The sequence below is a fragment of the Rana temporaria genome, chromosome 1 (genome assembly GCF_905171775.1).
Source record: "Rana temporaria chromosome 1, aRanTem1.1, whole genome shotgun sequence".
Taxonomy (NCBI): Eukaryota; Metazoa; Chordata; class Amphibia; order Anura; family Ranidae; genus Rana; species Rana temporaria.
The window spans coordinates 419,519,922-419,543,995 of record NC_053489.1 but is presented as its reverse complement, the minus strand read 5'-3'; the positions used below and the strand labels follow the sequence as shown (position 1 = coordinate 419,543,995).

At 43.5% G+C, this 24,074-nt stretch overlaps 1 protein-coding gene across 1 annotated transcript in view; it reads right to left on the bottom strand.

Moving 5' to 3' along the window:
- Positions 1-24,074, bottom strand: part of CFAP299 (cilia and flagella associated protein 299) — a 632,736-nt gene that overhangs the window by 461,653 nt on the left and 147,009 nt on the right. The window lies entirely within an intron of this gene.

The following is a 24,074-nucleotide window of genomic DNA, read 5'->3' as shown; positions in this document are numbered from 1 at the left end:
TGAAATGTTTATAACTTTGTATGCACAAATAGAGCTTTCTTTTGGTGGTATTTAATAACAACTCAGTTTTTTAGATGTTGCGATATAAGCAAAGAAAGCAGAAATTTGGAAAACAAATATATTTCTTAATTCTATTTGAAAAGAAATCCAATAAAAAACTTTAGAGCTGCACTGCTTCTTGTCAGAAGTCAGGATGCAGAAAAAACAATTAATGTGCAAATAGTATGTAACAGGTAATAACAGGTAATAATTAGTGTGAGCACTGAATGGTCAGTGGAGCCATAAACGTTATGAACTGTGAAGTATTTGGCAGTCATCCCAATTCCTCATCTGGCCAATTGGTGGATTATGAAGGAGGTATCTTGTTGAGAAATCACCGTCCAGAATCTAGCATTTTTTCAGGAGTGCTAGGCCTTCTTCCACCGTGGTAACTGGGATTGTCTTGCCCTCATACTCGATGAGTAGCTTTGCTGGATAATTCCACCGGTACGCTATCTGATGATTATGTAATGGTTTTATAATGGTCATAAATCTTGGATAGATCTCGGAGACAATCAGGGAGGCTATCACGTTTCCTGGTTAAGGACATCAGTTTCTCTTTGATGTGGTAGAAATGTATCTAAACTATAGTGTCCCTGGGTAGATGCTCAGGAATATGTTTGGGCTTAGGCAACCTATGAATTCGGTCTATAATTAATTCCTCTGGAGTGGAATCTGTTAGGGCCTCTCTAAGAATGTTGGAAAAGTATGCTTGTAGTTCCTGCGGGTTAATTGACTCTGGTATTCCGCACACTTTAACGTTGTTCCTGATCCTCCAAATCCACTAACTTAGATTGGATCTAGGAAATGTCTTCACGTTCGTTGTGCACATCTACCAGATCATTAAAGGTGGATGTGAATTCTCCCATCTTATTTTCAATATGTGATACCCTCTCACTCACCTTCTGTACATCTGATTTAAATTGTTGTGCTAGGGAGAGAATATCTGAATGTATAGTGCTTCTTAAGGAAAATAGCATGTCTTTAAGAGTTGTCTCCATCCCTGGCTGATTAGTGGTAGGAAAGTCCAGTATAGATTCATGTAGCTCTCTGGTGACATCCATTGAGAAATCAGAAGCACTCACCTCTTCTGGATTGTTCCTGCTAGGAGACATCTTTTGCCTGGATTTAGCAGGACTGGAGGTGTTGGAGGACAGCTGAGGGAAAGGGCTTCTGTGGTGTGGAGGCTTAGCAGTGGAGCCTCTGCCCTGTTCCTGCGCTCTGCTGTCTGCCCTGTGTTGCCCATGCTGTGTGTCTGTGGAGCAGCCACAAACATCCTGCCTGTTAGCACGGCGGGGAGACAATTCACCTCCTTTCTTTTAAGGGTGTCCCAGAGGTCTGGGGCTGAAAACCGCCGTCCCCCGCTGCCTCTAATCGCTGTAGTGAGTTCTGGTAAGCCGCCGCTGTGCAGAGCCTACTATATAACAAAAGACTGTCATGTTGAAAGAGACTGACACCACACATCATTTTAATGGCTCTTACGTTACCTTGGGTTGTCAGGTTAGAAGAGAATATAAATCGCAACAATAAAATGTTGCAACAATTTTGACAAAATTATTACTTACAGACTGAATATATGACAAACTTCTTCAAGCATTAAAGTGTACGCAGGTTTGGATAAAATGTGGAGCTTCTGTCTGACTTTTATTGCTATCTGCTTCCCCACTGGGGAGATCCACCTACACTAATGGTCCTAATTGCTCATTGTCTCGGGCAGAGCTGTCTTTATCACAATGGCAATTGTGATCCAGTGCCTAGGGCAGCAGGGTTTAGAGGGGACAACACCAGGTCTCTGAACTTAATATTTGGGATAGGATTTTCTCTCTTATGGTCACCGCTAAGCATTTGTGGCCAAATTCAGTAAGAAAACAATCGGGGGAAAGGGGTATGTAATCTTGAGAGAAGTCAACAGACTACAGTTCAAGAAACTTAAAACCATCTCTAATTTCTATTTTTTGGTCGCCAGTAAAAATAATTGGGATATTGGCATATAAAACCACCCCCAATGCTGCCTCCAATAATTCATTCTACCAGGGTTTTGCAAACATACCGGTAATCACTTGGCACAAAGGGCAGAGCATGTCGAGGGCTACAAGGTTTTTAAAAATACCCTGGTGATAGGATACACATTTTTTGAGTTGTCAGGGGAACAGAAAACTAGGGGAAATCTTTCAATTGGTAAATCTGTTGTGGTGACAATTGTCTAAGAAGGAAGTTTGTAAAGATCTCCACTTACTTACTGATGTGTCTCTGGGACAAAAAAGGGAATTGTCCCCTATCGTTCCCTACTCTATGCAAAACTAAAAAAAATTGGCTTTAAAGAAGAAATAAACCTTCCTATGTGTGAATATAGTCAAGTACATGCTGTATATTTACCTCACCATGTCAGGTTAGGTTTCCAACATTTCAAAATTAAAGCGGGGGTTCACCCTATATAAAAAAAATTAAGACCGGCATAGTGTAGCTCGCGCTACTATGCCGGATTTTATGCTGCATTGTTCTTAAGGAGGGTGAACTACCGCTTTAATTAAGTTATATTAGATGCAGTTTAAAATTATATTAAATTTATTTTTATTTTTTAATATTCTAATGTGTCTGAAAGTAAATGTAATGTATTTTTCTGAGTTTCTAAATATACTCATGAATGTAATTAACGTGATGTCAATAATCATATTAATGTGTGGTAAAGTGTATTTAAAGTGGAACTAAACAGCTAAGGAAGCTGCCATCTTAGCCTCTATTTGCTCTGTAATTTCCATGGTGCTGCACATGTGATCAGGTATGATACCAGCCTTTTCATGGTTTGACAGTTTAGTTGACAGCTACTGTAAGCACACTAGTAATTGTAATAGTTATCCTTCATGGCATGTTTTCCATATAACTGTTTTCCTGGAAACTGTTAAAGCAATTTGTTTAGTTCCACTTTAAATACACTTTACCACACATTGATAAGATTATTGACATCATGTTAATTACATTCATGAGTATATTTAGAAACTCAGAAAAATACATTACATTTACTTTCAGACACATTAAAATATTTCTAAAAAAATAAAATGAATATCATTTTAAACTGCATCCATCATAACTTAATTCATTTTGAAATGTTGGAAACCTAACATGACATGGTGAGGTAAATATACAGCATGTACTTTACTATATTCACACACAGCTGAATTTTATTTGTACAACCTTATACCATTAGAAAAAAATGTTATCATCTGTTACTAATTTCAATTTTACAAAATACAAATGTGTATAATTTGTATTTTGGTATGCAGTAGGTTTTACTGATTCATCCAAATCCATTTCTAATAATGTTTTAATGTTACAGTTGTCAGTTTTCTATTGTTTTCACACAAAAACAAATACTTTTTTTTTCAACAATTTTTTTGGGGGACTTTGTACAAAAAAGAGAGAATACAAAACATCAAGCAAAGGCATCGAAGGGGTGGCATATCTGCCTTTATGAAACCTGTAGCAAGTTATATACATAAGGATGGAAAGACGAAAAACATTTGCCAAAATTATGTATGGAGTCGACTATAGCTATAGCATGAGGCCCCGTACACACGTCCGAGAAACTCGACGAGCAAAACACATCGTTTTGCTCGTCGAGTTCCTTGTGAAGCCGCCGAGGATCTCGGCGAGCCAAGTTACCTCATTGACTAACGAGGAAATAGAGAACATGTTCTCTATTTGGCCCGACGAGATCCTCGTCGGTTTCCTCGGCCAAAAGTGTACACACGACCGGGTTTCTCGGCTCCGATCGAGTTTCTGGCTGAATTTTGCCGAGAAACTCGGTCGTGTGTACGGGGCCTCACTATCACTTATCCCTTAGGAGTGGAAACAGAACAGCAAAGTACTAAAAGGTAAGTAAGACAAGAGATAGTCATAAACAGCTTATCTATCTATAGTAGAGACCGGGGGTCTCTAAAATTTCTAAATAAACGGACAGTTTACTGTCCCTTAGGTGGGGCGGACTGTGGCCAGCAGGAATGAAAAAAAATTCTGGCATCAGTGTGAATAAACAGTGCACCACCTTTGGTATTCGTAGAAGGAATATTGCCCCATTGTTGGTGTCAATGGGAGAAATGGCACCCCATTGTTAATGTCAGTGGCAGGAATTATGCTCCATTATTGATGTCATTGGGCAGAATAGTGTTTCATATCAGTTAGATAATAAAGTGCCCAAATGGCCAGAGAAAGTCAAGAAAAGGGCCACATCTGGCCGCCGGGCCACTATAGGCCACTGGAGAAAGTTCATTAAGCATGGGGTCCGGAGTTGTCAGGAGAGGAGGAATGGAAGAGGCAAGGGAATGGCTTGACTCAGTTACTTTAAGTTTGCCCAGGAGTTGGTGAGCTTTGCCTTTAGATACCAGTCAGTATAGCAGAAGGGTTACATGTGGGACAACAGGTCAGCCATAGTGAAGGAATGTTTCATAAACGCCTACATCTGGCTATGAAATGCCAAGTAGACCTGAAGTTCTGGGTAACGGTATCTAGTTTCTCTAGGCTGAATAAGGTCATTAAAGCATGTTGCACACCTGATACATGAGGTGGTGATGAATAGATCCATGACTGAAGAAGCGCCCTGCAGGTTATATTTTTAACGGTTCTTTATTTACTTTCCCTTATGAACTTTTTTTTTTCAGTGCTAAAATACTTTTGGAAAAAGTACTATAATAAATATATATATATTAAAAATAGATACTAGCTTGATGATTAAAACCTCATATGCCTAAATACATGTCTGCAATATACCTTATAAGTATATGTAAGCCCAATTGCTAAAATCTTATATAATTTTGTGGTTTTTAAATCTGTAGATTTTATTACTGTAATTCCTGGTGATCCTGGCATAAAAGTCTATGTTCAGGCACTCCTTATTACGGCGAAAACCTGATTTATTCTGGTCTTTCAACAATGCTTCTGCATCGTTGCCCTATCACATGGGCTTGTTTTCATACACATTGGATTTGATTAACAGCAGCGGGAGCCATTGGGTGCACTGCTATCAAGTCATCTACTAGCTTTAGTAAATCAATAGAAAGGTATAATATAGTTATTTATTTTAAATATTTACATTTCTGCAGTTGGTTTCTGGTTTCTAGCCCAGTACAAAATTATGTCATACATTCCATTTTTTTTTTATATGGAGGAAGGGCTTATTCAGTGAAGCATGCCCTCCTGCATGTATGCCTGAGCTAAAGGCAGATTGATTCAGGAAGTAAATGCTACATTATTCATCTGCCCTTATACAAGATGGCTGTGGCTAGAAATGGTAGGAGGGTGTTTTTCAAAGTGATTTCTCAACAAAATAAAGCATAGAGACCTGGATGGATGAGTGAGTTTGCTTTGAATATTGAAAATTAATTAAATAGCATTTTTGGTTTGTGGTTCTCAGAAACAGTTACGTTCCGCTTTAAATAAGGTGATAACAAGCATTATATAAAGAGACATTCAATTAATTACAACACACAGTGGCTTACTTACAAATTAAATGTAATGTAGTGAAGGATTACATCTTCTCTATCATGTAAGTATAGCCAAAATGTTTGTTCTAGTTTTGAATGGAATGTGGATGGATTAGAAACCCTGTCAAGTTGCTCCTGTACCCCTGATGACGCATTGTGAGGATGCTCCTGTTCCCCTGAGGACATGATGTGACAATGCTCCTTTTTTCCTTATGAAGCACTGTAACGTGAAACTAGTTGGGCAGGGCCATGAATGTGTGACGTCTTTCACGCCTGCTGATGCTCGTTGGTGAGGCTCTATGCGGTTTGAATGTTTTTTATTGTCCTGAGTCATGTAAGTACCTTGTGGTGCTGTTGGTATTGGTGAATATCATATGTTGAAACCCAGTGGACCATACTGATCCCATTTAGAGACACCCGGAGGGACCCATTATTTCTCATGTGTTTGATCTCTGTAATTGGGGACCACAGCCATCTGGTTAGAGGCTTGATTACAGTGGAGGGCATGTGTGTATGGTGGAGTTCATTACAATTGATGTGGTTTGCCACCTGGTGGGATATAGCATTAATCTTGAGAATAATTAGATACACCTTCATTCCAATATATGTTTTCATTGCTATTGGCACATGAACCTACTTCTATATTTACCTTATGGGCTATTCAATTCACTGTTTGATTACATTTTGATACATGTTCACTATTTCACTTCTTGCATACCGTGTTTCCCCGAAAATAAGCCTGGGTCTTATATTAATTTTGGTAACAAAAGACACAGTAGGGCTTATTTTTGGGGTAGGTCTTACCATGTAATGTGCTGTCTTCTCTTCCCCTCTCTCGACCTGCCTGTTAGGAATCCCCAGTGTGAACTTAGTTAAAATGCTTGTAAAATCTTGTAATCCACTCTATTACTGTAGTATATAATGTACAACGTGTGTATTTCTGTAATATAATTGTGCCAAATACCTTCATTATAGCACCGCTCTGCGCTTTTGTGACCTGCCGGAGCTCTCTTCCCTGCATTTATGTTACAGAAACACACACATTGTACATTGTGTACTACTGTAATAGAGTGGGTTAAAGGATTTTAAACTAGGGTTTATTTACGGGGTAGGGCTTATATTTCAGTTGTCCTGGAAAAGTACGCTAGGGCTTATTTTATGGGTAGGTTTTATTTTTGGGGAAACAGGGTAGTAACCAAAAGTGCACTATTATTATTGTATATATAAGATTTTATTGCTGCCTGTGTCCCTGCTGGGTGGATTCACTCTAAATGTTTCCCTGTGACCATTTCCAATGAGACAAAACGTGATGGGAAATTCCAAATGTACCCAATGTTACCATTGTCACTAAAACAGAATATGAAGGTAGGTAAGTCTTCCAAAGGGGACACATGCTCCAGTAACTGTTGTCTAAGAGTGGAATATCTATCACCGTGCAAGGAGTTCCTCTCACTAACCATTGTATCCATGGAACAGTAAGTGGTGGTAAAACAGTTTTTCATTAGCTATGTTCTGTAAACTACTAATTGTCCTGCCCGCCATGCAATGTAGATGAGGAGATATAGACAATGACATGTTTGGAGTCCATATCAGGAGAGCAGCCCAGGGTAACAACCATGGCTACCTCAATCAATATGGTGGAGAAGTGGTATAGCCATCCAGGGAAAGGAAGTGTGCTATTTATAGGACTACCAGGTAAAAATATATCAAAAAGAGATTTAAATAAATAAAACAAATGCTGCCGCTACACCAAGAAAGTCATTTGTAATATCTTACATTTTTGGTTTTGGGTTTGTATACAGTTTAACTCCTTCCTACTTTACTCCCCCCCCCCTCTTTTTTTAAAAGTTCTTGGCTACACATACAGTGAAATCATGACTTTAAGATGCTATCATCCAATAGCATTTTTGATGAGTATGCATTTTCTTTGATCAACTTTATCAACTGGATTACCATTTGTGTTATTTTCTTGTTTATCATGTATTGTCAACATCAAGGAATATCAAAGAATAAGCAATGCTTATCATCATTTACAGCAAAACAAATACTGCCTGACTTAAAACTCTCCCACACCTTAATGTCTACCTAGTACCAGGTAAAAGATAACAACTGCAAAGCTGGCCATATAAAATATGGAAAAACGATCAAAAATGTGAATGCTTAAGTACTTGCTTATTGTCTGGAGTTGTGCCACCTCACGAAATAAAACTTGACATTTCTGTTTGGAAATGCCTTACATCATTTGGAAATACCCACACATCATTTTGATATATCTGTTTTTATCCCATAGTAAATTTCAGCTATCTATTCAAGCAATTTGATATGCATTTTAATATAAAAATGCAAGATGTTTGGCTCAAGAGTTGCATACAATGAATGCTTAAGATAGCACAGGTTTAGTGCTATACAGCTTCATACAAGGGGTGATTTCACTGTTCCACTAATTCCTTATCAGGCTCCTTATCTATTCCATATAGAACCATAAAGAGCACAAAAACTGCACTCCCTTTCAAAGCTATAACTGAAGCTACAATAGCCCATGCATCTGCTATGGGACAGAGGGATAGTGGTGGTCCAGTGCTTTTCTAAAAGGGACTTTAAAATAGTTTTTTTTACACATTCATAGCATTTTTATCTGCCAGCTAACTTGGCTGACCATAAAGGAGAAGCTCCTCTACTTTAGCATACAGCATAGGCTCAGTAAAGAATTACCGTATTTATTGGCATATAACACGCACCGGCGTATAACACGCACCCCAAGTTTAGGAGGGAAGTTTAAGGAAAAAAACTTACCTTTAAATGCCCATCAATGCAGTCTTATCAGTGTCCATCTGCAGCCTTGACCATCATTGCAGAATGATCAGTGTCCATCTGCAGCTTTTTCCATCATTGCAGAATGATCAGTGTCCATCATTGCAGAAAGATCAGTGTCCATCTGCAGCCTTTTCCATCATTGCAGAATGATCAGTGTGCATCTGCAGCCTTTTCCATTATTGCAGAATGATCAGTGTCCATCTGCAGCCTTTTCCATTATTGCAGAATGATCAGTGTCCATCTGCAGCCTTGCCCAGTGTCATTTGCAGCCCTGCCCAGTGTCATTTGCAGCCTTGCCCAGTGTCATTTACAGCCTTGCCCAGTGTCATTTGCAGCCTTGCCCAGTGTCATTTGCAGCCTTGCCCAGTGTCATTGCAGCATTATCGTTTAAAATTACTGCCGCCGAGATAGACAGAGCTGGATGTCCTGTGTACTTGGCTCCTCTCGGCTATGATGGACATAACACAGGTCCAATGGCGGGACTGGGCGTGACTGTGAGTGGAGCCGAGTGGAGCCGAGCCTAGCCGAGTACACAGTACACTCGAGTATGTGTATATCGGCAGCGCTCGCTCCTCTTTCCCTTACAGACAACGGGGATCGGCATATAACACGCACCCATGTTTTTCCCCTGATTTTAAGGAGGAAAATGTGTGTGTTATACGCTGATAAATACGGTAGCTGATGTGGGGGAAGCTGAACCCCATCACAGTCCTGCATATACTAGGAAACAGTGGAGTGGACCTTTCAGATTACTTGATCACTTTTTGAAGAGAGTGTCCTGGCCAGGATATGAACTGATGACTGCAGTGCTGGTAAGGTATACGTGCTAATGACTAAGCCACTGTGCTGAAAAAAACAAACAAACACATACGGTAACTTATTCCTCACTCTTCTCATTCCGGCAGGCTTGGGGTGTTTACCTCCTTTCTCCGGGGCTTTGGTTTGTGGACAGGCCCTCACCATGCTCATGATGTCACCAGCCTTCAAATGTGTGTGTGTGTGTGTGTGTGTGTGTTTTTTTGTGTATATATATATATATATATATATATATATATATATATATATATATATATATATATATATATATATATATATAAAACATACAAGCTTTAAGACTTTACTATATAGTTACAATTCACCCACCAAAGTATTAAGCTTACTCTGAAAACAGCTTTATAAACATTTGCTTGTAAACGAAAATTCCAAAATAAAAATTGAAGCAGACTAAAACCAATACAACTACCCTCTACTACTTATGTTTTCTGGAGTTAGCAAAAAGAAACTGGACCTTCAGAGGTGCCATAATATCGACATTATTCGTTTATGTCCATTATTGTGAGTAAAGAGTAGCCAGATGTAGTTTGGATCTAAGCATTTCAGAGCTAAGGATTGCCTCTGAAGAAAGAGTAAATGGTGACAGGTGGCTAGAGTAGATTATAGCCCAAGACTGAACTCATAGACCATAGGATTGCCATGCCTACTATAAGTTTTTTCACAACCCTTTTGTGGCGTTCTGTACAGGCAGACATGAGAATTTTTGTCTCATTATTTTATAATGGTGGGATAAGCATATGCACACACCTAAAACAGGAAAATGCACAAACAACATATGAATGCTTCCTATTGGAAGCAATACATACCTGAAAAGTCAATACAAGCATAAAGAAACAAGGTGATTTAAAATGAAAGCAAACAAAGACTGGTATTTCAGATGGAGAATGGTGGACTATGCCACCCTTTACATCTTATATCTCTTGAGGATTTTACACCTGTCATAATTCCTGATTTGATTTCCACCCAACTGGGTGCTTAAGGTATTTCTGCCAACCTTTGTGTTCTTGGCCAAACTTCCAATTGCAACCCCCATACTGTAAAATAAAGTTACATTTTAACAGTTTATTATGTCTTTATTACAGCACATAAAACCAGTTCTCAAAACATACACTGTAGGCTTAAACTACAAGGGAACACAACCCCATATGCATCTATCATAGGTTGAAATGTAACAGTCTTGTTCTGTAATAAAGACATAACCAACTGTTTTTATATATAATTTCTGTTTTTGTATTATATTTGGTGTCGGGATACCATTTTTTGGATAGACTATTTTTGGGATGTTGTCACCCAAGTAGCCTCCAATCACGCTGCTCAAATTTTAACAAGGAGAGTGTACCCCCACTGTACTGGGCACAAGAGGTCTGCATGACACAAAATCTAAGTGTTTGAAATGTTACAAGGAGGCTTTTATTAGGTACATAATTTTTATAAATATCATTCACAGATCTTCTCCTATAAGCAGACAAATGTACAAAATGTTAAAAAAAAAAATCATGGGGCGTGGCTTGCGCGCGCATGAGAATGGACGCCTGAGCTGTGAGCTCTGCTATCCAGACCGGACAACGAGCGACTACCGGGCGAATCCGCCGCTATAACCAGCACCACAGACACGGATCCGTCTCTCCCGAGGCCCGCCGACACGATGACCCACAAACGGTCGCAAGAACACGGCCCAAAGAAGCTGGAATCCTTCTCTTCCAGCCCCGCCGGAAAAACCAAGATGGCGCCGATGGAGGAACAGCACGGCAGATGCTGGAATACTCTGATCTCCCTGCAGCCCATCCACAGGATCTGAAGCTCATGCAGCCGCACACCTTTCCCCCTGACCCCTCGCCTGCTACGCCGGGGACGCAGAGCCCAGCTAAATCAAAGATGCAGATGGATCACTCTACCCAGGCCTCAGTCACAGTGAGTACAGGCCTACATAATGACTCAGCTATATCCTCCTTGCAGTCCTCCATTGCCCAGTTCCCGACTACGGGACAACCAGGGCTGGACACCACTATGAAGGACATGCTCATGACCTTACAGTCCTCCCTCATGACTAACTTATCATCGCTGATTAACACTTTTTCCTTAGAAATTAAACACATGGATAACAGAATGCAATTCATGAAAAAAAAAAAAAAAAATCATGTTCATTTTTTATTTCAACAGCTTATATTCATATTAAACCCTTTCTTTTTCTTTTTTGTTTTATACATTTTTTCATTATTTTTACAGGTTACATTTTATTTTATTAGCCATGGCCAGCTGAATGCTTCTGTCAAAGTGGCCCACTCTGTGACAGGTAGAATGACAGTTCAGCTGAGCAGCGCTATTTTGCTTTTAAAATATACCATATAAACAATATGATATAATAGTCACATGATCAGGAACCAGGCTGATTGGTTTACAATTGCTCAATTTGGCAGGGCCTTTGTCAAATACAGCACTGTCACAAGAATAATGACCAGCATGGATGCCAGCTTTGCTTGAGGACATTTACTACCATATCCTCTACACAAGGCAACATGCTAAAGAATGTTAAAGTGGAGGTTCACCCAAAAAATACATTTTTAACATTACATTCAGCCGAGTTGTCCTAATGACCGTCGCATACTGCGCGTCACGAGTTGCTGAAAGAAGCCGAACGTCGGAGCGCAGGCGCCGTATAGAGCCGCACCAACGTTCGACTTCTTTCGGCAACTCGTGACGCGCTGTATGCGACGGTCGGAAGCCTGTCAATCAATTAGGAACGCCCAGTCCCGCAGAAGACATACCTGGAAGCGGCGGTGAAAATACGGTATGAACGAAAAAAAAAAACAGCCGATTGTCATTAGGACAACTCGGCTGAATGTAATGTTAAAAATTTATTTTTGGGTGAACCCCCGCTTTAATGTAGGGATGGCGGCAGAAAGGGGTAAAACAAACAAGACTTGCAAAGTTATTAGCTCTATAATTCTGCTTTACAATATCATATTAATCAGATAGGTACACTATATTTATGTTTTAAGCTATATTTCTAGGATCTAGGAAAGCCCATCTCCTGGCAAATAATAATCCACCTCCTATCCCCTATACCTGAGCCAATGGACATGGACGTAGGCAAGTATAGCTTTAAGAGGTAAAAAAACAACACCCAGGATATGTTGGGGGAGGGGGGTGGAAGATAAAAATGGGGGGGGGGGTTAATATATGCTTTAATAATTCTAAATATTCTTCTCTGGAACAACATAACTTGTACAATAATATATGAATAATAGATGCTTTCATGACAATTCTTTTAAAGTTTCATTGGATTAACTACTGACCTTGATGTGTCAACCCACAACGATTCTCCAACTTTAGCACAACTACATGCACTTGTAAGTAGAGTGATGTGATGACAATCAATACTTGTGTGCTGACATCAGGGACTCAAGAGAGCCATCCAGCAAGGCTGTCATGTACTGGCAGATTAATAAAAATTGCTTGGGGCCGCAAACTCTGACTGCTCCGGGACATTTTTTAGCACCTGTTCATAGCTGGATGAGCATGAGCTCAGCCTTTTAAACTGCAGTTTAGGAGTGTTAAGTGTAGAATTTGGTTGTCAGTAAATAAAACAAGTTAATAGGTCTCCTAGCAAAAACTCTTAACAGAAACATTCATCAGGAGATGGTGGAAAGTGATTTACAAACAGATTTGTTTTCTTTTGCATCAACAACACCACAGAATATTAAAGGTTCGTTTTTTTATCTTCTAAATAGGTTCCTTTAATCTGGTGCATTGTTGGTTCACTTACCTTTTCCTTAAATTTCCCTTCTAAATGTTTTTTTCTTTGTTTTCTTTGTCTGAATTTCTCACTTCCTGTTTCTCCTCAGTAAGGTGTTCAGTAAGCTGTTCTAAATAACTTCCCACCGTTCAGATGATGGTGGAAAGCTTACTGAGGACAAACAGGAAGTGAGACATTTAAACAAAGAAAAAAAACATTTAGAAGGGAAATGGAAGGAAAAGGTTAGTGAACCAACAATGCACTAGCTTAAAGGAACCTATTTAGAAAATAAAAGACGAACCTTTACAACCCCTTTAAACTCTAGCTCCATCCAAAACCTTACTTCTAGTTTTTGGATAGAGTAGGGAAAAGTTTGGACCTCTGCCAGGTTATTAATGTATTTGTCCATATTTGGAAGATCTAACCTAGCATTTCTCAAACTTTTTTCAATCACAGCACCCTTTAAATGTATGCAAAATCCCATGGTACCCCAGTTTAAAATGTAAAAAACATACATTTTACTTATGATCAATGAGAAACCTGATTCTGGGTTGATGCACACAACCACCTCAATGAAATTACCTTTGCATCAGTGCCCCCTACACAGTCCTACCACATTAGAGGCCACCCATCACATCAAAGGTACCTCCATCTCATTAGAAGCTACCACAACACATCAAAGGTACTTCCATCACATCAGTTTCCCCCAATCACATTAGAGTCCACCTTTACAGAGTCCCTCCATCACCAAGTCCCCTTGTCACATTAGAGTTCCCATCAAAAAGTCCTCTTTCCCATCAGAGTGCTACCTTACAGGTCAAGCAGCATGACAGATGGCAGGAGACAGAGCAGTTTCACTCGTGACTGCTAACAGACACTTTCTCTCTGCACACCCCCAGATGTTTGTAAGGATACAAAAGTGTTTCTGGATACCCACAGGAGCTACAGTGTGGGACGCCATCAGCATATGTGGAGCAGTGAACGGAGCCTTTACTTTAAATTATGAAGATATCTATCCCCACTGGCGGTCTGACTACATGATTGTTGCGGACGCTCCGGTGGTGAGCTGTGGATAGGGTCAACTGCCTAGGGTGAAGTACCCAATTGCTATTCAGTGAGCGGAGCGGAAGCTCTGTGATTCCAGTGACCCTACTTCCCTACAGGAATTACATATTTGGAACAGTAGTCCATGATCTATGTGCGGAGTACATGTTTGTCTGCGGTGGCCATCTGTGTCTTCAGACAACATTGTCTATTTTATTGAATGGAATGTGGTGGAGGTTATACTTTTTATCAGTGTTCATGTGGAAAAAAAAAATCATTAAAATAATTATATATTTTTGTAAATAACGGTTGTTTCTCATTGAAGAAATAGGATTTTTTGTACTCACTGTAAAATCCTTTTCTCTGTCGTCCATGGACGGACACAGCTCCTTAAATCTTGACAAGTGGGTTATGTTCCTGTTCATAGGAGAGGACTAGGCAGAACATTTTAGTTATCTTAAAACAAGTAACTTTAACAGAGTTGAACAGCGCCGACCAGGGGGGCGGTCCCTCCAGTCATAACCCCTCACCCTGCCTCATGCAGCTCAGTTCGTCAAAAAGCAGTACAGACTTAAAAAGGAGGGGTGGGTGCTGTGTTCGTCCATGGACAACAGAGAAAAGGATTTTTACAGTGAGTAAAAAAAATCATATTTTCTCTAATTGTCCATGGATGGACACAGCTCCTTAAATCTTGACAAGTGGGATGTCCCCAAGCAGTGTCAGAAAAATGAGGGGTGGGAACAGCAATCAAAAACCAACTTCACCTCAAACAAGCAGAGCTCCTTAACGGAGGAGTTACAAACTCAAACAGCCGCCTGCAAAACCAGGCGGCCGAAGGAAGCATCTGAAGATGCACTCACATCAACCTGGTAAAATTTGGAAAAAGTGTGAACATACGACCAAGTCGCTGCTTTACACACCTGTGAAACAGACGCTTGATGTTGGAAAGTCCAGGAAGCACCAATTGCCCTGGTCGAATGTGCGGTAACGGGAAAAGGAGGCACCCGCCCCTTAAGGGCGTAGGCCTGGATGTCGGTCTGCCTGATCCACAAGAAATGGTGGCCGGCGAGACCGCCAGGCCCTTCTGCGGACCAGATACCGCCACAAACAGTGAGTCCGACCTCCGGAACGGAGCCGTAGCAGACAGGTACACCCGCAGAGCACGTACCACGTCCAAGGTATGTAGCACAGCCTCTTTGGGATGTGACGGTCGAGGACACAAGGACGGAAGTACAATGTCCTCATACAGGTGAAAAGCTGAAACCACCTTCGGAAGAAAAGAAGGCTGCGGGCGTAGCACCGATTTATCCCTGTGGAGGACCAAGTATGGCGACTTGCAAGACAAGGCCGCCAACTCAGAAACACATCTGACAGATGTAATGGCTACTAGAAAAGCCACTTTCTGAAATAGCGTCAAGAGAGGAATTTCTCTGATGTTCTCAAAAGGAGGCTCCTAAAGGACCGAGAGCACCAGATTCAAATCCCACTGTGAAAGTAGTGGTTTAATCGGGGGAAGCACATGTCGAACCCCCTGCACAAAAGTACCTACCAGCGAGTGGGTCGCCAAGGGTCGTTGAAAGAAAACCGCCAAGGTTGAAATCTGTCCCTTAATGGTGCTTAACCACTTCCATACCAGGCACTTACGCACCTTCCCGTCCAAGCCAATTTTCAGCTTTCAACACTGTCGCACTTTGAATGGCAATTGCGCGGTCATGCTACACTGTACCCAAACAAAATTGGCGTCCTTTTTTCCCCACAAATAGAGCTTTCTTTTGGTGGTATTTGATCACCTCTGCGATTTTTTTTTGCGCAACAACTAAAAAAAGACTGAAAATTTTGAAAAAAAATTACTTTTTTATTTTTTTCTGTACATTTTTTTGTAAATAAGTACGTTTTCTCTTTCAATTACGGGCACTGATATGGCGGCACTGATGGGCACCGATGAGATGGCACTGATGGACATCAATGAGGTAGTACTGACGGGCACAGATGAGGTGGCACTGATTGTCGGCGCTGGTATGCGGCACTGATGGGCACACATAGGCGGCACTGATGGGCACACATAGGCGGCACTGATGGGCACTCATGGGCGGCACTGATGGGCACTCATGGGCGGCACTGGGCACTCATAGGCGGCACAGATTCACAAAACAAAGTAATATATTAAATAGTGATGAATAGATAAATGAAACTCTGTGCATAAAAGTCCACATAAGATGAACTTAAAAGTCCAATTCCAAAGTGAAGCAAAAATGATGCTTTGAAGGTAAAGGTTGAAAGGTGTTTCCACCACCGCGGAGGGGATGAGGAGTAGGTCACTCCTTGAAGTGCACACCAGAAGAAAAGTAAGGGCCCTTACCAGATGTGATGGACCTCCTATTAGTAGCGAGGTCGTTGGCGCTTGCAGATATACCCCTCTGCTAAGTCCTTGGTCTGTCCAAGATGCCGGTCCCCATTAGACTCCTATCGTCTTTGTTACATGCCACACCAGTTCACCATGCAATGCAGAGAGGAAACTTCCCTCTGGTAGAAACCTGTGCGGCTGATGTGCACACACCGGCATCATCACTTTGCACTAATGGATATATTACTTTGTTTTGTGAATACTTTGCAATCGCATATACTGCTGGTTATGTTCTTTCAAATTTAACCATTCACTTAATGTATGGTATTTATATCTAGACATACAGGGCCAGATTCACAAAGAGATACGACGGTGTATCTACAGATACACCATCGTATCTCTGACTTACACTGGTCCTATCTATGCGCCTGATTCATAGAATCAGATACGCATAGATAGGGCTAAGATCTGACAGGTGTAACTGTGTTACACTGTCGGATCTTTTTTTCAATTTAAAAATGGCGCCGGGGGCGTTCCCGCTGATTTACCTTGAATAATATGTAAATCAGCGAGATACGCAAATCCACGAACGTACGCGGACCCGACGCAGTCTTCTTACGACGTTTCCGTAGCGGCGTACCCGTCGTATACTTACCCCTGCTTTTATCAGGCGCAGCCAATGTTAAGTATAGCCGGCGTTCCCGCGTCAAATTAGAATTTTCTAACGTCGTTTGCGTACGCCGATTCACAAACACGCGCGTCGCAAGTCACGCTCACGTCAAAACCACTGACGTCCTAGTGACGTCAGTGGGAGCAATGCACGCCGGGAAATTCCCCGGACGGCACATGCGCATTTAAATCGGCGCGGGAACGCGCCTGATTTAAATAGTACACTCCCCCTAGCCGCGGAATTTGAATTCCGCCGGGGGATTTAGGATCCGCCGCCGCAAGTTTGGAGGTAAGTGGTTTGTGAATTAGCCACTTGCCTCTCAAACTTGCGGGAGCGGATCTTAAATCACGTAGATCGAGCGGATCTATAGATCCGCTGATCTACGTGAATCTGGCCCACATTGTTTAGAAGTAGCGCAACTATTTTACCTTTACATCCAAGAATAGGTAAGCTTTTTTTTTTTACAGGGAGCTGCGGTGGCTCAACGCGATTGGCACTGTGCTGACAAGCCATTCACCTCTGCAGCTAGGGGTTCGGATCCCGGTCTCAGCTACATGTGAATTGAGTTTGGTGGCCTCAGCCTGGCTCCCGGTGGGTGTGCTATGCGAGGTAAGCCTGCGCTTAGTACGCCCAGCCCCCTCCCACAAAAACCACCACACTTACACGCACTCGAAATTGGGTTAACATGCATGCACTTTGACCACGCAGTCTCTAAAAAGAGAGGCGAAGGACTAACGGGGCTGGTTGAGCGGGCTAGATCCTCTCACTCCCTTATAGGGAGTCCCTCTGCCCCGTTGGGCTTCAAAGCGGAGCAGGTAGGGCGGGCTGTGTGGGAGGACCCCCTCACACACCCGCCATTGCCACCCGGGGCATGGAGAAAGGTGGCAGATTGCCTCTGGGGGACACTTTAGAAAAAAAAAAATAGGTAAGCTTTTGGGTTTAATACCACTTCTGCACCATACCAAAGAAAGACACCTTGGGGTTGATTTACTAAAACTGGAGAGTGCAAAATCTAGTGCAGCTGTGTATGGTTGCCAATCAGCTTCTAACTTCAGCTTGTTCAATTAAAAGAGAGGTTTAGGATTTAGCCCTGGTTCTCACTGCTGTATTTTGACATGTCAAACGCATGTCAAATCGATGGAATTTGCCGGCAATTGCCAGCAATGATAACGTCCTAATTGATTTCAAAAAGTAGTTTCTGTACTAATTTTTGCTATTTTGGGCTACGATTTACATTGACATCTGTGCAGAAAGCTGCAAAGATGTCTCTGTAATCGTGGCCGAAATCGGGACTGACAAGCGGGAGTAAAATCGTGCAAGTTCAGCTGAACTCACATGGCTTCATTCCCGCAGTCCAGTGTGAACCTGGGCTTATACTCACCTAGGTGGATGCAGCATTGATCTGATGCTGCATTTGTCTCCCGCTGGCTCTGCAGTAAGACCCAACGATCAAAGGCCACTGAATGCTCAGTTCTCCCCCTGAACTCTGAGCAGAGAGCCGTTGCTGTCAGTCATTGGCTCTCTGCTTTGCCTCTCCAGTGCTCACTGGAGTGCTGGGCTGTGGACGGGGTGGGATAAGCTGGCTCAGGCTCTCGGCAGATCTATGAGAGGCTGAGCCAGGTGTCAGTCCAAGCTTCTGGGCAGATACCAACCATATGGTCAGGATCTTTCCCAAGCCTGGACCGGTTAAGTGACCTCAGGTGACAGTGAGGTCACAGAAAAACAGGTCACAGAAGTGCAGAACGAACTGCACTCATGTGACCCATAGAATTATGGCCAAAAAAGCTTTGGGCATACATTTTCTTTATTATAACACCTGGAAGCTGATTGGTTCCTATATAGAGATGCACCAGATTTTGCACTCTCCAGTTTTAGTGTAAACCTCCATGTGTTCTAGTCCCAGAGCATCACTGGTTGCCATATTGCTGGCAGCTGATTGGCACCATGACAATACAATACTAGACAAACTGCATTCTATATTTGCGGTACCCCAAGCTGGCACTATAAAAAATGGAACCTCAGTTGAGAAACAATGGTCTGACCTCACTGCTTGTCCTGGGAAATATTTTCACTGGTCAAGAAATTGAGGGGAAGTTCAAAATGTTATGGTTGCTACCAGAACAGAGGTAGAGGGAAAATCTTCCATCGATGACACTTGTTCTAGTGATAGTGTAGCTGTCAACCGTGGAATCCACTCCTCATTTTATGGAAAAATTCACTTACTTTATGTTGTGACTCTGGGTATATTGAGGAGAAATCTCACTGATGGGGCACAGACAATATTAAATACCTGTGTCCCGTATACTTAATGAGTAAAATGGTATATTGATCTAAATGCATCAGCACACACTAGCAATCAGTGACCTGCTTTATTCAGTTTGCGCCATACTTGCAATATCTGTCCTGCACTGGACTTTGCAAACCCACTGACTTCCTTTTTCTGCTGTCTTGCAGTTTTTGAAAACATGACAGAAACCACATGAGGTTTCTCTGGTATTGGATGCATTTATGTACAGTATACAAGTATGCCTAGACTAAAATCTATGTTCAGATTTAAAGGTAACTAGTACAGCTCACCTACTCCTATAGTTTCTTGGCTGTCTCTGGCTTTCTGAGTCACTAATCCAGGATGGGCATGCTGATTAGAGATTCCGAATAAAGTCAGAATTTATGGTTTGCTACTTTTTCCATCATTGCTGACTGAAGTTGAAAGGGGGGAGCTTTGGAGGCAGGCTGCAAAAAGTCTGACCTCCTGTTATGCATGCAAGTTCCAAATCAGTAAATCACTAGGCATGAAATCCAGGATCAGAAAGTAATGCCGCGTACACAACGAGAAAATAGAGCAGGTTCAAAATTTTTAACGCCCATTTTTCTCGTCGAAAAAAATGCTCTGGAGCATACACACTACCGTTTTCACGATCATTTAAAAAAAATTGCATTGCGTGTGTATGCGGCATTAGACCTGTTATCTGCAAATTCATCTGGGAAGTTAATCTGCCTAGACTTCCCTACCTTTAGTAGTAAGCCACTGCCTTCTCTTTCTCAACTAATATCCTAAAATAACTGGGTGCCAAGACTAGAAATGTTGTGCTGCAGACCCAGATATGGTAGCACCCAGATGCACTACCCTTTATACAAGAACGTTCAGTGCTCTGAAAAATTAACATTATGGGGCAGATCCACAAAAGGATTACGCTGGCGTATCTATTGATACGCCGGTGTAATTTTAAAATTCCCACGTCGTATCTTTGTTCTGTATCTACAAAACAAGATATGACGGCATCTCGAAGGGATCCGACAGGCGTACGTCTTAGTACGCCGTCGGATCTTAAGGTGCAATATTTCGGCGGCCGCTAGGTGGCGTCTCCGTAGAATTATGCGTCGAGTATGCAAATTAGCTATTTTTGGCGATCCACAAACGTACATCAGGCCGGCGCATTTTTTCACGTCATTTTCGTTCGGCTTTTTCCAGCGTATAGTTAAAGCTGCTATATGGTGGCGTACTCAATGTTAAGTATGGCCGTCGTTCCCGTGTCCAATTTTGATTTTTTTACGCTGTTTGCATAAGTCGTTCGCGAATAGGGATTTGCGTAGAATGACGTCACCATCGTAAGCATTGGCTGGTTCCGGTTTAATTTGGAGCATGTACACTGGGATACCCCCACGGACGGCACATGCGCAGTTAAAAAAAACGTTGTTTACGTCGGGTCACGATGTATTTACTGTCATGGTCTTACCTCCTTGCAGGCTTCCTATCACTGACATGTGCTGGCAGCCATCTTGCTTCTTGGGGTTCTTATAACTTACCACACCCTACGGCTCCTCCTTCCCACTGGGAGGAGCTGGATGCTCAGCATATATATATGAGGGCTGCTGCAGCATTCCCTTGCTTGGGCCTCTCGTCTACACTCCTGTGATTGTGCTGCTTGCTCTTGGTTACCAACCCGGCTTCCACGGACTATCCTTCTGGCTCCTGATCCCCGGCTTCGTTTCACCACCTCTCTCTGACTACGGACTCTGGCTTGGCTGACTCCCATTCCTGGCTATCGACCCTGGCTCCGGTGGAAGACTCTGCTGACTGTTTGATCATCCGTTTGAACTTTAACCTTGCTGTTTGGTTTTTAATAAAGCCTTCCTATTTAATTTATCTGTTGTTGTACGTCTGATTCATGCTTCCGTGACATTAGGCCCAAGCCATGAATTCTGACGTACAGGGCCACCTTCGCTACCCATGCTGGTTGCCAGACTGGATCAGCAGAATCACCTGCTGGGTCAGTTCGCTCAGGCGTTGCAAACCCTACTTGCACACACGGCTCATCTCGCTCCCATTGCCGATAGGCCGGTTGTCGCTCCTGGGTCCGCTCCTACTGCTGCTCTGGTTGTTGCGCCAGAGTCTACCCCGACACCTGTTGTTGCGCCTGCGGTGTCTCGGGGTATGACCGGCTCTGTCCCCCTCCCGCAGCGCTTTGGGGGAGAGCCAACTCAGTGCCGAGGTTTCCTTAACCAAGTGGGCATTTATTTCGAGTTGCTGCCACATGCCTTTCTCACTGAGAGATCGAAGGTGGGCTTCATGATCTCGCTGCTCTCGGACAAGGCCTTGGCCTGGGCAAGCCCCTCATGGGAGAACAACAATCCGGTGGTTGCCGAGTTTTCCGGTTTTGTTGCTTCTCTTCGGAGGGTGTTCGATGTACCGGCTCGCTCTGCCTCTGCTGCGAAGCTCCTTATGTCCGTCAGACAGGGTTCACGATCGGTAGCCGAATACGCCATTGAGTTTCGTACCCTGGCAGCAGAGGTGGGCTGGAATAATGAGGCTCTGGTCGCTGCTTTCTCCCATGGTCTCTCGGATGCCTTAAAAGATGAGGTTGCGGCTAAGAACCTACCAGTGGAGCTTGAGGCTCTTATTTCTTTCCTGATATTGATTGACACCAGACTCAGGGAGAGACCTTCCTTTAAGGAGAGCCTGCGGAGGCCTCCTAACAGATTGGCGCCTACGTTTGCTGTCCAACCCGTGCCTCCCTCTCCTCCCACGCCTCCTGGGGTTGACTTGCCTGGGGGTGAGCCCATGCAGCTGGGGTTTGCTCGCTTGTCCGAGGGGGAGAGGGCATCCCGGAGATGCGAGGGCCGATGCATGTACTGTGGTCTCAGCGGGCATTTTCGGTTGTCATGTCCGAACCGTCCGGGAAACGCTCGCACCTGAGATCCTGTCGGGGGCAGATCTTGGGTGGAGTCTCTTCGTCCCCGGTTTCCCGTGCTGATAAACCACTGATCACCATTGTTCTCTCCTGGGTCGGGGGCTCGGTGACGACCCAGGCGTTGGTGGACTCTGGTGCTGGTGGATTTTTCATCGATAGTAAATTTGCTGCCGCTAACTCCATTCCTCTGCAGGCTCGAGATTCCCAGCTGGTTCTCGAGGCGATAGATGGCAGACTCCTCCAGCCGTCGCAGGTGACTCATGAGACCCTTCCAGTGGAGATAGCCATTGGGGCCATTCACAGGGAGTCGGCCTGTCTTCAGGTCATTTCGTCTCCACACTACTCGGTGGTCTTGGGGTACCCCTGGCTCCAGAAGCATAATCCGACTTTCGATTGGAGATCGGCCGAGATCCTCTCGTGGTCACCACAGTGTGGGGCTAGTTGCATGGGCCTGTCAAGTTGTTGTGTACCTCCTCAGACTCTGTGTTGCCTCCTGAATACGAGGGGTACCGGGATGTATTCGATAAGGTGCGCACTGGGTTCCTACCTCCGCACCGCCCATACGATTGTGCCATAGATTTACAACCTGGTGCCATTCCTCCTCTTGGCAGAGTCTATCCACTGTCGGTTGCGGAGAATGAGGCCATGGAGGAGTACGTGATGGAGGCGCTTTGCTGGGGGCACATTCGCAAATCCTCTTCCCCTGCAGGGGCTGGATTTTTCTTTGTAAAAAAGAAGGGCGGAGAATTGAGGCCTTGCATCGACTATAGGGGCCTAAATCGCATCACGATTAAGAATGCATACCCGATTCCGTTGATTTTCGAGTTGTTCGATCGCCTCAAGGGGGCCACGGTCTTTACCAAACTCGACCTGAGGGCGGCATATAACCTTGTAAGGATCAAGGCTGGTGACGAGTGGAAGACCGCGTTCAACACCAGGACTGGTCATTATGAATCCCTGATTATGCCCTTTGGGTTGTGCAATGCGCCCGCAGTCTTTCAGGAATTTATCAACGATGTTTTCCGTGACCTGCTGCAGCAGTGTGTGGTGGTCTATTTGGATGATATCTTGGTATACTCTGAATCCATGGAGGCCCACATTCTGGATGTCAAGCGAGTGTTGCAACGGTTACGAGAGAACAAGCTTTTCGGTAAGCTTGAGAAATGCGAATTTCACCGGTCCCAGGTAACCTTCTTAGGTTACATCATTTCCGCGGAGGGGTTCTCCATGGACCCTGAGAAGGTTTTGGCAGTTTTACAGTGGCCCCAGCCCAGTGGTCTTCGTTCCCTGCAGCGCTTTTTGGGCTTCGCCAATTATTATCGGAAGTTCATCAGGGACTTCTCCATGCTGGCCAAGCCTCTCACAGATCTGACCAGGAAGGGCAGTAATTGCCATGTCTGGCCGGCCGAGGCCATCCGGGCTTTTGAGGCTCTAAAATCTGCCTTTGTGTCGGCTCCAATACTGTCTCATCCCAACCCTGGGTTGCCCTTTGTTCTCGACGTGGACGCGTCTGAGACGGGAGTAGGCGTCCTCTGCTTCCCTGTGGGTTTTACTCCAGGAAACTGTCTCCCGCGGAGTGCAACTACCAGATTGGTGACAGAGAGTTGTTGGCCATCGTGCAGGCTCTCAAAGAGTGGAGGCACTTGCTCAAGGGTTCGGTGGTTCTGGTTCTCATCCTGACGGACCACAAGAATCTGACTTACCTTTCGGAGGCTAAGAGATTGACACCCCGTCAGGCCAGATGGGCTCTGTTCCTGTCACGTTTTAATTATGTGGTCTCCTATTTACCCGGTTCCAAGAACGTCAGGGCGGATGCCTTATCACGTCAATACTCCGAGCTGTCCAGGGAGGAATCGTTACCGACTTCGGTCATACCTCCAAATCAGATCCTGGCCGCCATTCGCACCAGCCTGACCTCTCCCCT